Here is a 13,742-nt window from a genome sequence, read left to right as displayed (position 1 = left end):
TAACCTAGGCGCAGAAGCTCGGAAAAGTGTTTTACATGTCATATATATGCGAACGTAGTTCAATTTCAGTGTATTGCAAGAGTGTCACATAAGTATAGAATTAGGATTGCAGATAGCCTTACCAGTTCAATAACATTTAGTTTAACTTCTTAGATGCGTTAGTAACCTAAGCGCAGAAGCTCGGAAAAGTGACTTACATGTCTTATATATGTGAATGTTGTTCAATTTCAGTGTATTGCAAGAGTTTCAAATAAGTATAGAATTGGGATTGCAGATAGCCTTACCAGTTCAATAACATTTAGTTTAACTTCTTAGATGCGTTAGTAACCTAAGCGCAGAAGCTCGGAAAAGTGACTTACATGTCTTATATATGTGAATGTTGTTCAATTTCAGTGTATTGCAAGAGTTTCAAATAAGTATAGAATTAGGATTGCAGATAGCCTTACCAGTTCAATAACATTTAGTTTAACTTCTTAGATGCGTTAGTAACTTAAGCGCAGAAGCTCGGAAAAGTGACTTACATGTCTTATATATGTGAATGTTCTTCAATTTCAGTGTATTGCAAGAGTTTCAAATAAGTATAGAATTAGGATTGCAGATAGCCTTACCAGTTCAATAACATTTAGTTTAACTTCTTAGATGCGTTAGAAACCTAAGCACAGAAGCTCGGAAAAGTGATTTACATGTCTTATATATGTGAATGTTGTTCAATTTCAGTGTATTGCAAGAGTTTCACATAAGTTTAGAAGTAGGATTGCTTTTAGCATTAGCACTTCTTTACATTTAGTTTAACTTCTTAGATGCATTAGTAACCTAAGCGCAGAAGCTCGGAAAAGTGATTTACATGTCTTATATATGTGAATGTTGTTCAATTTCAGTGTATTGCAAGAGTTTCACATAAGTTTAGAAGTAGGATTGCTGATAGCATTAGCACTTCTTTACATTTAGTTTAACTTCTTAGATGCATTAGTAACCTAAGCGCAGAAGCTCGGAAAAGTGATTTACATGTCTTATATACCTGAATGTTGTTCAATTTCAGTGTATTGCAAGAGTTTCACATAAGTTTAGAAGTAGGATTGCTGATAGCATTAGCACTTCTTTACATTTAGTTTAACTTCTTAGATGCATTAGTAACCTAAGCGCAGAAGCTCGGAAAAGTGATTTACATGTCTTATATATGTGAATGTTGTTCAATTTCAGTGTATTGCAAGAGTTTCACATAAGTTTAGAAGTAGGATTGCTGATAGCATTAGCACTTCTTTACATTTAGTTTAACTTCTTATATGTGTTAGTGTAACCTAGGCGCAGAAGCTCGGAAAAGTGTTTTACATGTCATATATATGTGAATGTAGTTCAATTTCAGTGTATTGCAAGAGTTTCACATAAGTATAGAATTAGGATTGCAGATAGATAGCATTACCAGTTCAATATCATTTAGTTTAACTTATTAGATGCGTTAGTAACCTAGGCGCAGAAGCTCGGAAAAGTGATTTTCATGTCTTATATATGTGAATATAGTTCAATTTCAGTGTATTGCAAGAGTTTCACATAAATTTAGAAGTAGGATTGCTGATAGCATTATCCCTTCTTTACATTTAGTTTAACTTCTTATATGTGTTAGTTTAACCTAGGCGCAGAAGCTCGGAAAAATGTTTTACATGTCATATATATGGGAACGTAGTTCAATTTCAGTGTATTGCAAGAGTTTCACATAAGTATAGAAGTAGGATTGCAGATAGCCTTACCAGTTCAATAACATTTAGTTTAACTTCTTAGATGCGTTATTAACCTAGGCGCAGAAGCTCGGAAAAGTGATTTACAGGGCTTATATATGTGAATGTTGTTCAATTTCAGTGTATTGCAAGAGTTTCACATAAGTTGAGAAGTAGGATTGCTGATAGCATTAGCACTTCTTTACATTTAGTTTAACTTCTTAGATGCGTTAGTAACCTAAGCGCAGAAGCTCGGAAAAGTGATTTACATGTCTTATATATGTGAATGTTGTTCAATTGCAGAGTATTGCAAGAGTTTCAAATAAGTTTAGAAGTAGGATTGCTGATAGCATTAGCACTTCTTTACATTTAGTTTAACTTCTTATATGTGTTAGTTTAACCTAGGCGCAGAAGCTCGGAAAAGTGTTTTACATGTCATATATATGCGAACGTAGTTCAATTTCAGTGTATTGCAAGAGTGTCACATAAGTATAGAATTAGGATTGCAGATAGCCTTACCAGTTCAATAACATTTAGTTTAACTTCTTAGATGCGTTAGTAACCTAAGCTCAGAAGCTCGGAAAAGTGACTTACATGTCATATATATGGGAACGTAGTTCAATTTCAGTGTATTGCAAGAGTTTCACATAAGTATAGAAGTAGGATTGCAGATAGCCTTACCAGTTCAATAACATTTAGTTTAACTTCTTAGATGCGTTATTAACCTAGGCGCAGAAGCTCGGAAAAGTGATTTACAGGGCTTATATATGTGAATGTTGTTCAATTTCAGTGTATTGCAAGAGTTTCACATAAGTTGAGAAGTAGGATTGCTGATAGCATTAGCACTTCTTTACATTTAGTTTAACTTCTTAGATGCGTTAGTAACCTAAGCGCAGAAGCTCGGAAAAGTGATTTACATGTCTTATATATGTGAATGTTGTTCAATTGCAGAGTATTGCAAGAGTTTCACATAAGTTTAGAAGTAGGATTGCTGATAGCATTAGCACTTCTTTACATTTAGTTTAACTTCTTATATGTGTTAGTGTAACCTAGGCGCAGAAGCTCGGAAAAGTGTTTTACATGTCATATATATGTGAATGTAGTTCAATTTCAGTGTATTGCAAGAGTTTCACATAAGTTGAGAAGTAGGATTGCTGATAGCATTAGCACTTCTTTACATTTAGTTTAACTTCTTATATGTGTTAGTGTAACCTAGGCGCAGAAGCTCGGAAAAGTGTTTTACATGTCATATATATGTGAATGTAGTTCAATTTCAGTGTATTGCAAGAGTTTCACATAAGTTGAGAAGTAGGATTGCTGATAGCATTAGCACTTCTTTACATTTAGTTTAACTTCTTAGATGCGTTAGTAACCTAAGCGCAGAAGCTCGGAAAAGTGATTTACATGTCTTATATATGTGAATGTTGTTCAATTGCAGAGTATTGCAAGAGTTTCAAATAAGTTTAGAAGTAGGATTGCTGATAGCATTAGCACTTCTTTACATTTAGTTTAACTTCTTATATGTGTTAGTTTAACCTAGGCGCAGAAGCTCGGAAAAGTGTTTTACATGTCATATATATGCGAACGTAGTTCAATTTCAGTGTATTGCAAGAGTGTCACATAAGTATAGAATTAGGATTGCAGATAGCCTTACCAGTTCAATAACATTTAGTTTAACTTCTTAGATGCGTTAGTAACCTAAGCGCAGAAGCTCGGAAAAGTGACTTACATGTCTTATATATGTGAATGTTGTTCAATTTCAGTGTATTGCAAGAGTTTCAAATAAGTATAGAATTAGGATTGCAGATAGCCTTACCAGTTCAATAACATTTAGTTTAACTTCTTAGATGCGTTAGTAACTTAAGCGCAGAAGCTCGGAAAAGTGACTTACATGTCTTATATATGTGAATGTTCTTCAATTTCAGTGTATTGCAAGAGTTTCAAATAAGTATAGAATTAGGATTGCAGATAGCCTTACCAGTTCAATAACATTTAGTTTAACTTCTTAGATGCGTTAGAAACCTAAGCACAGAAGCTCGGAAAAGTGATTTACATGTCTTATATATGTGAATGTTGTTCAATTTCAGTGTATTGCAAGAGTTTCACATAAGTTTAGAAGTAGGATTGCTTTTAGCATTAGCACTTCTTTACATTTAGTTTAACTTCTTAGATGCATTAGTAACCTAAGCGCAGAAGCTCGGAAAAGTGATTTACATGTCTTATATATGTGAATGTTGTTCAATTTCAGTGTATTGCAAGAGTTTCACATAAGTTTAGAAGTAGGATTGCTGATAGCATTAGCACTTCTTTACATTTAGTTTAACTTCTTAGATGCATTAGTAACCTAAGCGCAGAAGCTCGGAAAAGTGATTTACATGTCTTATATACGTGAATGTTGTTCAATTTCAGTGTATTGCAAGAGTTTCACATAAGTTTAGAAGTAGGATTGCTGATAGCATTAGCACTTCTTTACATTTAGTTTAACTTCTTATATGTGTTAGTATAACCTAGGCGCAGAAGCTCGGAAAAGTGTTTTACATGTCATATATATGCGAACGTAGTTCAATTTCAGTGTATTGCAAGAGTGTCACATAAGTATAGAATTAGGATTGCAGATAGCCTTACCAGTTCAATAACATTTAGTTTAACTTCTTAGATGCGTTAGTAACCTAAGCGCAGAAGCTCGGAAAAGTGACTTACATGTCTTATATATGTGAATGTTGTTCAATTTCAGTGTATTGCAAGAGTTTCACATAAGTTTAGAAGTAGGATTGCTGATAGCATTAGCACTTCTTTACATTTAGTTTAACTTCTTAGATGCATTAGTAACCTAAGCGCAGAAGCTCGGAAAAGTGATTTACATGTCTTATATATGTGAATGTTGTTCAATTTCAGTGTATTGCAAGAGTTTCACATAAGTTTAGAAGTAGGATTGCTGATAGCATTAGCACTTCTTTACATTTAGTTTAACTTCTTATATGTGTTAGTGTAACCTAGGCGCAGAAGCTCGGAAAAGTGTTTTACATGTCATATATATGTGAATGTAGTTCAATTTCAGTGTATTGCAAGAGTTTCACATAAGTATAGAATTAGGATTGCAGATAGATAGCATTACCAGTTCAATATCATTTAGTTTAACTTATTAGATGCGTTAGTAACCTAGGCGCAGAAGCTCGGAAAAGTGATTTTCATGTCTTATATATGTGAATATAGTTCAATTTCAGTGTATTGCAAGAGTTTCACATAAATTTAGAAGTAGGATTGCTGATAGCATTATCCCTTCTTTACATTTAGTTTAACTTCTTATATGTGTTAGTTTAACCTAGGCGCAGAAGCTCGGAAAAGTGTTTTACATGTCATATATATGGGAACGTAGTTCAATTTCAGTGTATTGCAAGAGTGTCACATAAGTATAGAATTAGGATTGCAGATAGCCTTACCAGTTCAATAACATTTAGTTTAACTTCTTAGATGCGTTAGTAACCTAAGCTCAGAAGCTCGGAAAAGTGACTTACATGTCATATATATGGGAACGTAGTTCAATTTCAGTGTATTGCAAGAGTTTCACATAAGTATAGAAGTAGGATTGCAGATAGCCTTACCAGTTCAATAACATTTAGTTTAACTTCTTAGATGCGTTATTAACCTAGGCGCAGAAGCTCGGAAAAGTGATTTACAGGGCTTATATATGTGAATGTTGTTCAATTTCAGTGTATTGCAAGAGTTTCACATAAGTTGAGAAGTAGGATTGCTGATAGCATTAGCACTTCTTTACATTTAGTTTAACTTCTTAGATGCCTTAGTAACCTAAGCGCAGAAGCTCGGAAAAGTGATTTACATGTCTTATATACGTGAATGTTGTTCAATTTCAGTGTATTGCAAGAGTTTCACATAAGTTTAGAAGTAGGATTGCTGATAGCATTAGCACTTCTTTACATTTAGTTTAACTTCTTATATGTGTTAGTGTAACCTAGGCGCAGAAGCTCGGAAAAGTGTTTTACATGTCATATATATGTGAATGTAGTTCAATTTCAGTGTATTGCAAGAGTGTCACATAAGTATAGAATTAGGATTGCAGATAGATAGCATTACCAGTTCAATAACATTTAGTTTAACTTCTTAGATGCGTTAGTAACCTAAGCGCAGAAGCTCGGAAAAGTGACTTACATGTCTTATATATGTGAATGTTGTTCAATTTCAGTGTATTGCAAGAGTTTCACATAAGTTTAGAAGTAGGATTGCTGATAGCATTAGCACTTCTTTACATTTAGTTTAACTTCTTAGATGCATTAGTAACCTAAGCGCAGAAGCTCGGAAAAGTGATTTACATGTCTTATATACGTGAATGTTGTTCAATTTCAGTGTATTGCAAGAGTTTCACATAAGTTTAGAAGTAGGATTGCTGATAGCATTAGCACTTCTTTACATTTAGTTTAACTTCTTATATGTGTTAATTTAACCTAGGCGCAGAAGCTCGGAAAAGTGTTTTACATGTCATATATATGCGAACGTAGTTCAATTTCAGTGTATTGCAAGAGTGTCACATAAGTATAGAATTAGGATTGCAGATAGCCTTACCAGTTCAATAACATTTAGTTTAACTTCTTAGATGCGTTAGTAACCTAAGCGCAGAAGCTCGGAAAAGTGACTTACATGTCTTATATATGTGAATGTTGTTCAATTTCAGTGTATTGCAAGAGTTTCAAATAAGTATAGAATTAGGATTGCAGATAGCCTTACCAGTTCAATAACATTTAGTTTAACTTCTTAGATGCGTTAGTAACCTAAGCGCAGAAGCTCGGAAAAGTGACTTACATGTCTTATATATGTGAATGTTGTTCAATTTCAGTGTATTGCAAGAGTTTCAAATAAGTATAGAATTAGGATTGCAGATAGCCTTACCAGTTCAATAACATTTAGTTTAACTTCTTAGATGCGTTAGTAACTTAAGCGCAGAAGCTCGGAAAAGTGACTTACATGTCTTATATATGTGAATGTTCTTCAATTTCAGTGTATTGCAAGAGTTTCAAATAAGTATAGAATTAGGATTGCAGATAGCCTTACCAGTTCAATAACATTTAGTTTAACTTCTTAGATGCGTTAGAAACCTAAGCACAGAAGCTCGGAAAAGTGATTTACATGTCTTATATATGTGAATGTTGTTCAATTTCAGTGTATTGCAAGAGTTTCACATAAGTTTAGAAGTAGGATTGCTTTTAGCATTAGCACTTCTTTACATTTAGTTTAACTTCTTAGATGCATTAGTATCCTAAGCGCAGAAGCTCGGAAAAGTGATTTACATGTCTTATATATGTGAATGTTGTTCAATTTCAGTGTATTGCAAGAGTTTCACATAAGTTTAGAAGTAGGATTGCTGATAGCATTAGCACTTCTTTACATTTAGTTTAACTTCTTAGATGCATTAGTAACCTAAGCGCAGAAGCTCGGAAAAGTGATTTACATGTCTTATATACCTGAATGTTGTTCAATTTCAGTGTATTGCAAGAGTTTCACATAAGTTTAGAAGTAGGATTGCTGATAGCATTAGCACTTCTTTACATTTAGTTTAACTTCTTAGATGCATTAGTAACCTAAGCGCAGAAGCTCGGAAAAGTGTTTTACATGTCATATATATGTGAATGTAGTTCAATTTCAGTGTATTGCAAGAGTTTCACATAAGTATAGAATTAGGATTGCAGATAGATAGCATTACCAGTTCAATATCATTTAGTTTAACTTATTAGATGCGTTAGTAACCTAGGCGCAGAAGCTCGGAAAAGTGATTTTCATGTCTTATATATGTGAATATAGTTCAATTTCAGTGTATTGCAAGAGTTTCACATAAATTTAGAAGTAGGATTGCTGATAGCATTATCCCTTCTTTACATTTAGTTTAACTTCTTATATGTGTTAGTTTAACCTAGGCGCAGAAGCTCGGAAAAATGTTTTACATGTCATATATATGGGAACGTAGTTCAATTTCAGTGTATTGCAAGAGTTTCACATAAGTATAGAAGTAGGATTGCAGATAGCCTTACCAGTTCAATAACATTTAGTTTAACTTCTTAGATGCGTTATTAACCTAGGCGCAGAAGCTCGGAAAAGTGATTTACAGGGCTTATATATGTGAATGTTGTTCAATTTCAGTGTATTGCAAGAGTTTCACATAAGTTGAGAAGTAGGATTGCTGATAGCATTAGCACTTCTTTACATTTAGTTTAACTTCTTAGATGCGTTAGTAACCTAAGCGCAGAAGCTCGGAAAAGTGATTTACATGTCTTATATATGTGAATGTTGTTCAATTGCAGAGTATTGCAAGAGTTTCAAATAAGTTTAGAAGTAGGATTGCTGATAGCATTAGCACTTCTTTACATTTAGTTTAACTTCTTATATGTGTTAGTTTAACCTAGGCGCAGAAGCTCGGAAAAGTGTTTTACATGTCATATATATGCGAACGTAGTTCAATTTCAGTGTATTGCAAGAGTGTCACATAAGTATAGAATTAGGATTGCAGATAGCCTTACCAGTTCAATAACATTTAGTTTAACTTCTTAGATGCGTTAGTAACCTAAGCTCAGAAGCTCGGAAAAGTGACTTACATGTCATATATATGGGAACGTAGTTCAATTTCAGTGTATTGCAAGAGTTTCACATAAGTATAGAAGTAGGATTGCAGATAGCCTTACCAGTTCAATAACATTTAGTTTAACTTCTTAGATGCGTTATTAACCTAGGCGCAGAAGCTCGGAAAAGTGATTTACAGGGCTTATATATGTGAATGTTGTTCAATTTCAGTGTATTGCAAGAGTTTCACATAAGTTGAGAAGTAGGATTGCTGATAGCATTAGCACTTCTTTACATTTAGTTTAACTTCTTAGATGCGTTAGTAACCTAAGCGCAGAAGCTCGGAAAAGTGATTTACATGTCTTATATATGTGAATGTTGTTCAATTGCAGAGTATTGCAAGAGTTTCACATAAGTTTAGAAGTAGGATTGCTGATAGCATTAGCACTTCTTTACATTTAGTTTAACTTCTTATATGTGTTAGTGTAACCTAGGCGCAGAAGCTCGGAAAAGTGTTTTACATGTCATATATATGTGAATGTAGTTCAATTTCAGTGTATTGCAAGAGTTTCACATAAGTTGAGAAGTAGGATTGCTGATAGCATTAGCACTTCTTTACATTTAGTTTAACTTCTTAGATGCGTTAGTAACCTAAGCGCAGAAGCTCGGAAAAGTGATTTACATGTCTTATATATGTGAATGTTGTTCAATTGCAGAGTATTGCAAGAGTTTCAAATAAGTTTAGAAGTAGGATTGCTGATAGCATTAGCACTTCTTTACATTTAGTTTAACTTCTTATATGTGTTAGTTTAACCTAGGCGCAGAAGCTCGGAAAAGTGTTTTACATGTCATATATATGCGAACGTAGTTCAATTTCAGTGTATTGCAAGAGTGTCACATAAGTATAGAATTAGGATTGCAGATAGCCTTACCAGTTCAATAACATTTAGTTTAACTTCTTAGATGCGTTAGTAACCTAAGCGCAGAAGCTCGGAAAAGTGACTTACATGTCTTATATATGTGAATGTTGTTCAATTTCAGTGTATTGCAAGAGTTTCAAATAAGTATAGAATTAGGATTGCAGATAGCCTTACCAGTTCAATAACATTTAGTTTAACTTCTTAGATGCGTTAGTAACTTAAGCGCAGAAGCTCGGAAAAGTGACTTACATGTCTTATATATGTGAATGTTCTTCAATTTCAGTGTATTGCAAGAGTTTCAAATAAGTATAGAATTAGGATTGCAGATAGCCTTACCAGTTCAATAACATTTAGTTTAACTTCTTAGATGCGTTAGAAACCTAAGCACAGAAGCTCGGAAAAGTGATTTACATGTCTTATATATGTGAATGTTGTTCAATTTCAGTGTATTGCAAGAGTTTCACATAAGTTTAGAAGTAGGATTGCTTTTAGCATTAGCACTTCTTTACATTTAGTTTAACTTCTTAGATGCATTAGTAACCTAAGCGCAGAAGCTCGGAAAAGTGATTTACATGTCTTATATATGTGAATGTTGTTCAATTTCAGTGTATTGCAAGAGTTTCACATAAGTTTAGAAGTAGGATTGCTGATAGCATTAGCACTTCTTTACATTTAGTTTAACTTCTTAGATGCATTAGTAACCTAAGCGCAGAAGCTCGGAAAAGTGATTTACATGTCTTATATACGTGAATGTTGTTCAATTTCAGTGTATTGCAAGAGTTTCACATAAGTTTAGAAGTAGGATTGCTGATAGCATTAGCACTTCTTTACATTTAGTTTAACTTCTTATATGTGTTAGTATAACCTAGGCGCAGAAGCTCGGAAAAGTGTTTTACATGTCATATATATGCGAACGTAGTTCAATTTCAGTGTATTGCAAGAGTGTCACATAAGTATAGAATTAGGATTGCAGATAGCCTTACCAGTTCAATAACATTTAGTTTAACTTCTTAGATGCGTTAGTAACCTAAGCGCAGAAGCTCGGAAAAGTGACTTACATGTCTTATATATGTGAATGTTGTTCAATTTCAGTGTATTGCAAGAGTTTCACATAAGTTTAGAAGTAGGATTGCTGATAGCATTAGCACTTCTTTACATTTAGTTTAACTTCTTAGATGCATTAGTAACCTAAGCGCAGAAGCTCGGAAAAGTGATTTACATGTCTTATATATGTGAATGTTGTTCAATTTCAGTGTATTGCAAGAGTTTCACATAAGTTTAGAAGTAGGATTGCTGATAGCATTAGCACTTCTTTACATTTAGTTTAACTTCTTATATGTGTTAGTGTAACCTAGGCGCAGAAGCTCGGAAAAGTGTTTTACATGTCATATATATGTGAATGTAGTTCAATTTCAGTGTATTGCAAGAGTTTCACATAAGTATAGAATTAGGATTGCAGATAGATAGCATTACCAGTTCAATATCATTTAGTTTAACTTATTAGATGCGTTAGTAACCTAGGCGCAGAAGCTCGGAAAAGTGATTTTCATGTCTTATATATGTGAATATAGTTCAATTTCAGTGTATTGCAAGAGTTTCACATAAATTTAGAAGTAGGATTGCTGATAGCATTATCCCTTCTTTACATTTAGTTTAACTTCTTATATGTGTTAGTTTAACCTAGGCGCAGAAGCTCGGAAAAGTGTTTTACATGTCATATATATGGGAACGTAGTTCAATTTCAGTGTATTGCAAGAGTGTCACATAAGTATAGAATTAGGATTGCAGATAGCCTTACCAGTTCAATAACATTTAGTTTAACTTCTTAGATGCGTTAGTAACCTAAGCTCAGAAGCTCGGAAAAGTGACTTACATGTCATATATATGGGAACGTAGTTCAATTTCAGTGTATTGCAAGAGTTTCACATAAGTATAGAAGTAGGATTGCAGATAGCCTTACCAGTTCAATAACATTTAGTTTAACTTCTTAGATGCGTTATTAACCTAGGCGCAGAAGCTCGGAAAAGTGATTTACAGGGCTTATATATGTGAATGTTGTTCAATTTCAGTGTATTGCAAGAGTTTCACATAAGTTGAGAAGTAGGATTGCTGATAGCATTAGCACTTCTTTACATTTAGTTTAACTTCTTAGATGCCTTAGTAACCTAAGCGCAGAAGCTCGGAAAAGTGATTTACATGTCTTATATACGTGAATGTTGTTCAATTTCAGTGTATTGCAAGAGTTTCACATAAGTTTAGAAGTAGGATTGCTGATAGCATTAGCACTTCTTTACATTTAGTTTAACTTCTTATATGTGTTAGTGTAACCTAGGCGCAGAAGCTCGGAAAAGTGTTTTACATGTCATATATATGTGAATGTAGTTCAATTTCAGTGTATTGCAAGAGTGTCACATAAGTATAGAATTAGGATTGCAGATAGATAGCATTACCAGTTCAATAACATTTAGTTTAACTTCTTAGATGCGTTAGTAACCTAAGCGCAGAAGCTCGGAAAAGTGACTTACATGTCTTATATATGTGAATGTTGTTCAATTTCAGTGTATTGCAAGAGTTTCACATAAGTTTAGAAGTAGGATTGCTGATAGCATTAGCACTTCTTTACATTTAGTTTAACTTCTTAGATGCATTAGTAACCTAAGCGCAGAAGCTCGGAAAAGTGATTTACATGTCTTATATATGTGAATGTAGTTCAATTTCAGTGTATTGCAAGAGTTTCACATAAGTATAGAATTAGGATTGCAGATAGATAGCATTACCAGTTCAATATCATTTAGTTTAACTTATTAGATGCGTTAGTAACCTAGGCGCAGAAGCTCGGAAAAGTGATTTTCATGTCTTATATATGTGAATATAGTTCAATTTCAGTGTATTGCAAGAGTTTCACATAAATTTAGAAGTAGGATTGCTGATAGCATTATCAGTTCTTTACATTTAGTTTACCTTCTTATATGTGTTAGTTTAACCTAGGCGCAGAAGCTCGGAAAAGTGTTTTACATGTCATATATATGCGAACGTAGTTCAATTTCAGTGTATTGCAAGAGTGTCACATAAGTATAGAATTAGGATTGCAGATAGCCTTACCAGTTCAATAACATTTAGTTTAACTTCTTAGATGCGTTAGTAACCTAAGCGCAGAAGCTCGGAAAAGTGATTTACATGTCTTATATATGTGAATGTTGTTCAATTTCAGTGTATTGCAAGAGTTTCACATAAGTTTAGAAGTAGGATTGCTGATAGCATTAGCACTTCTTTACATTTAGTTTAACTTCTTAGATGCATTAGTAACCTAAGCGCAGAAGCTCGGAAAAGTGATTTACATGTCTTATATACGTGAATGTTGTTCAATTTCAGTGTATTGCAAGAGTTTCACATAAGTTTAGAAGTAGGATTGCTGATAGCATTAGCACTTCTTTACATTTAGTTTAACTTCTTATATGTGTTAGTGTAACCTAGGCGCAGAAGCTCGGAAAAGTGTTTTACATGTCATATATATGTGAATGTAGTTCAATTTCAGTGTATTGCAAGAGTTTCACATAAGTATAGAATTAGGATTGCAGATAGATAGCATTACCAGTTCAATATCATTTAGTTTAACTTATTAGATGCGTTAGTAACCTAGGCGCAGAAGCTCGGAAAAGTGATTTTCATGTCTTATATATGTGAATATAGTTCAATTTCAGTGTATTGCAAGAGTTTCACATAAATTTAGAAGTAGGATTGCTGATAGCATTATCCCTTCTTTACATTTAGTTTAACTTCTTATATGTGTTAGTTTAACCTAGGCGCAGAAGCTCGGAAAAATGTTTTACATGTCATATATATGGGAACGTAGTTCAATTTCAGTGTATTGCAAGAGTGTCACATAAGTATAGAATTAGGATTGCAGATAGCCTTACCAGTTCAATAACATTTAGTTTAACTTCTTAGATGCGTTAGTAACCTAAGCGCAGAAGCTCGGAAAAGTGACTTACATGTCTTATATATGTGAATGTTGTTCAATTTCAGTGTATTGCAAATGTTTCACATAAGTTTAGAAGTAGGATTGCTGATAGCATTAGCACTTCTTTACATTTAGTTTAACTTCTTATATGTGTTAGTTTAACCTAGGCGCAGAAGCTCGGAAAAGTGTTTTACATGTCATATATATTCGAACGTAGTTCAATTTCAGTGTATTGCAAGAGTGTCACATAAGTATAGAATTAGGATTGCAGATAGCCTTACCAGTTCAATAACATTTAGTTTAACTTCTTAGATGCGTTAGTAACCTAAGCGCAGAAGCTCGGAAAAGTGATTTACATGTCTTATATATGTGAATGTTGTTCAATTTCAGTGTATTGCAAGAGTTTCACATAAGTTTAGAAGTAGGATTGCTGATAGCATTAGCACTTCTTTACATTTAGTTTAACTTCTTATATGTGTTAGTGTAACCTAGGCGCAGAAGCTCGGAAAAGTGTTTTACATGTGATATATATGCGAACGTAGTTCAATTTCAGTGTATTGCAAGAGTGTCACATAAGTATAGAAT

Source organism: Muscardinus avellanarius (genome assembly GCF_963383645.1).
Source record: "Muscardinus avellanarius genome assembly, chromosome: 4".
Taxonomy (NCBI): Eukaryota; Metazoa; Chordata; class Mammalia; order Rodentia; family Gliridae; genus Muscardinus; species Muscardinus avellanarius.
This window is presented reverse-complemented; position numbering follows the sequence as displayed.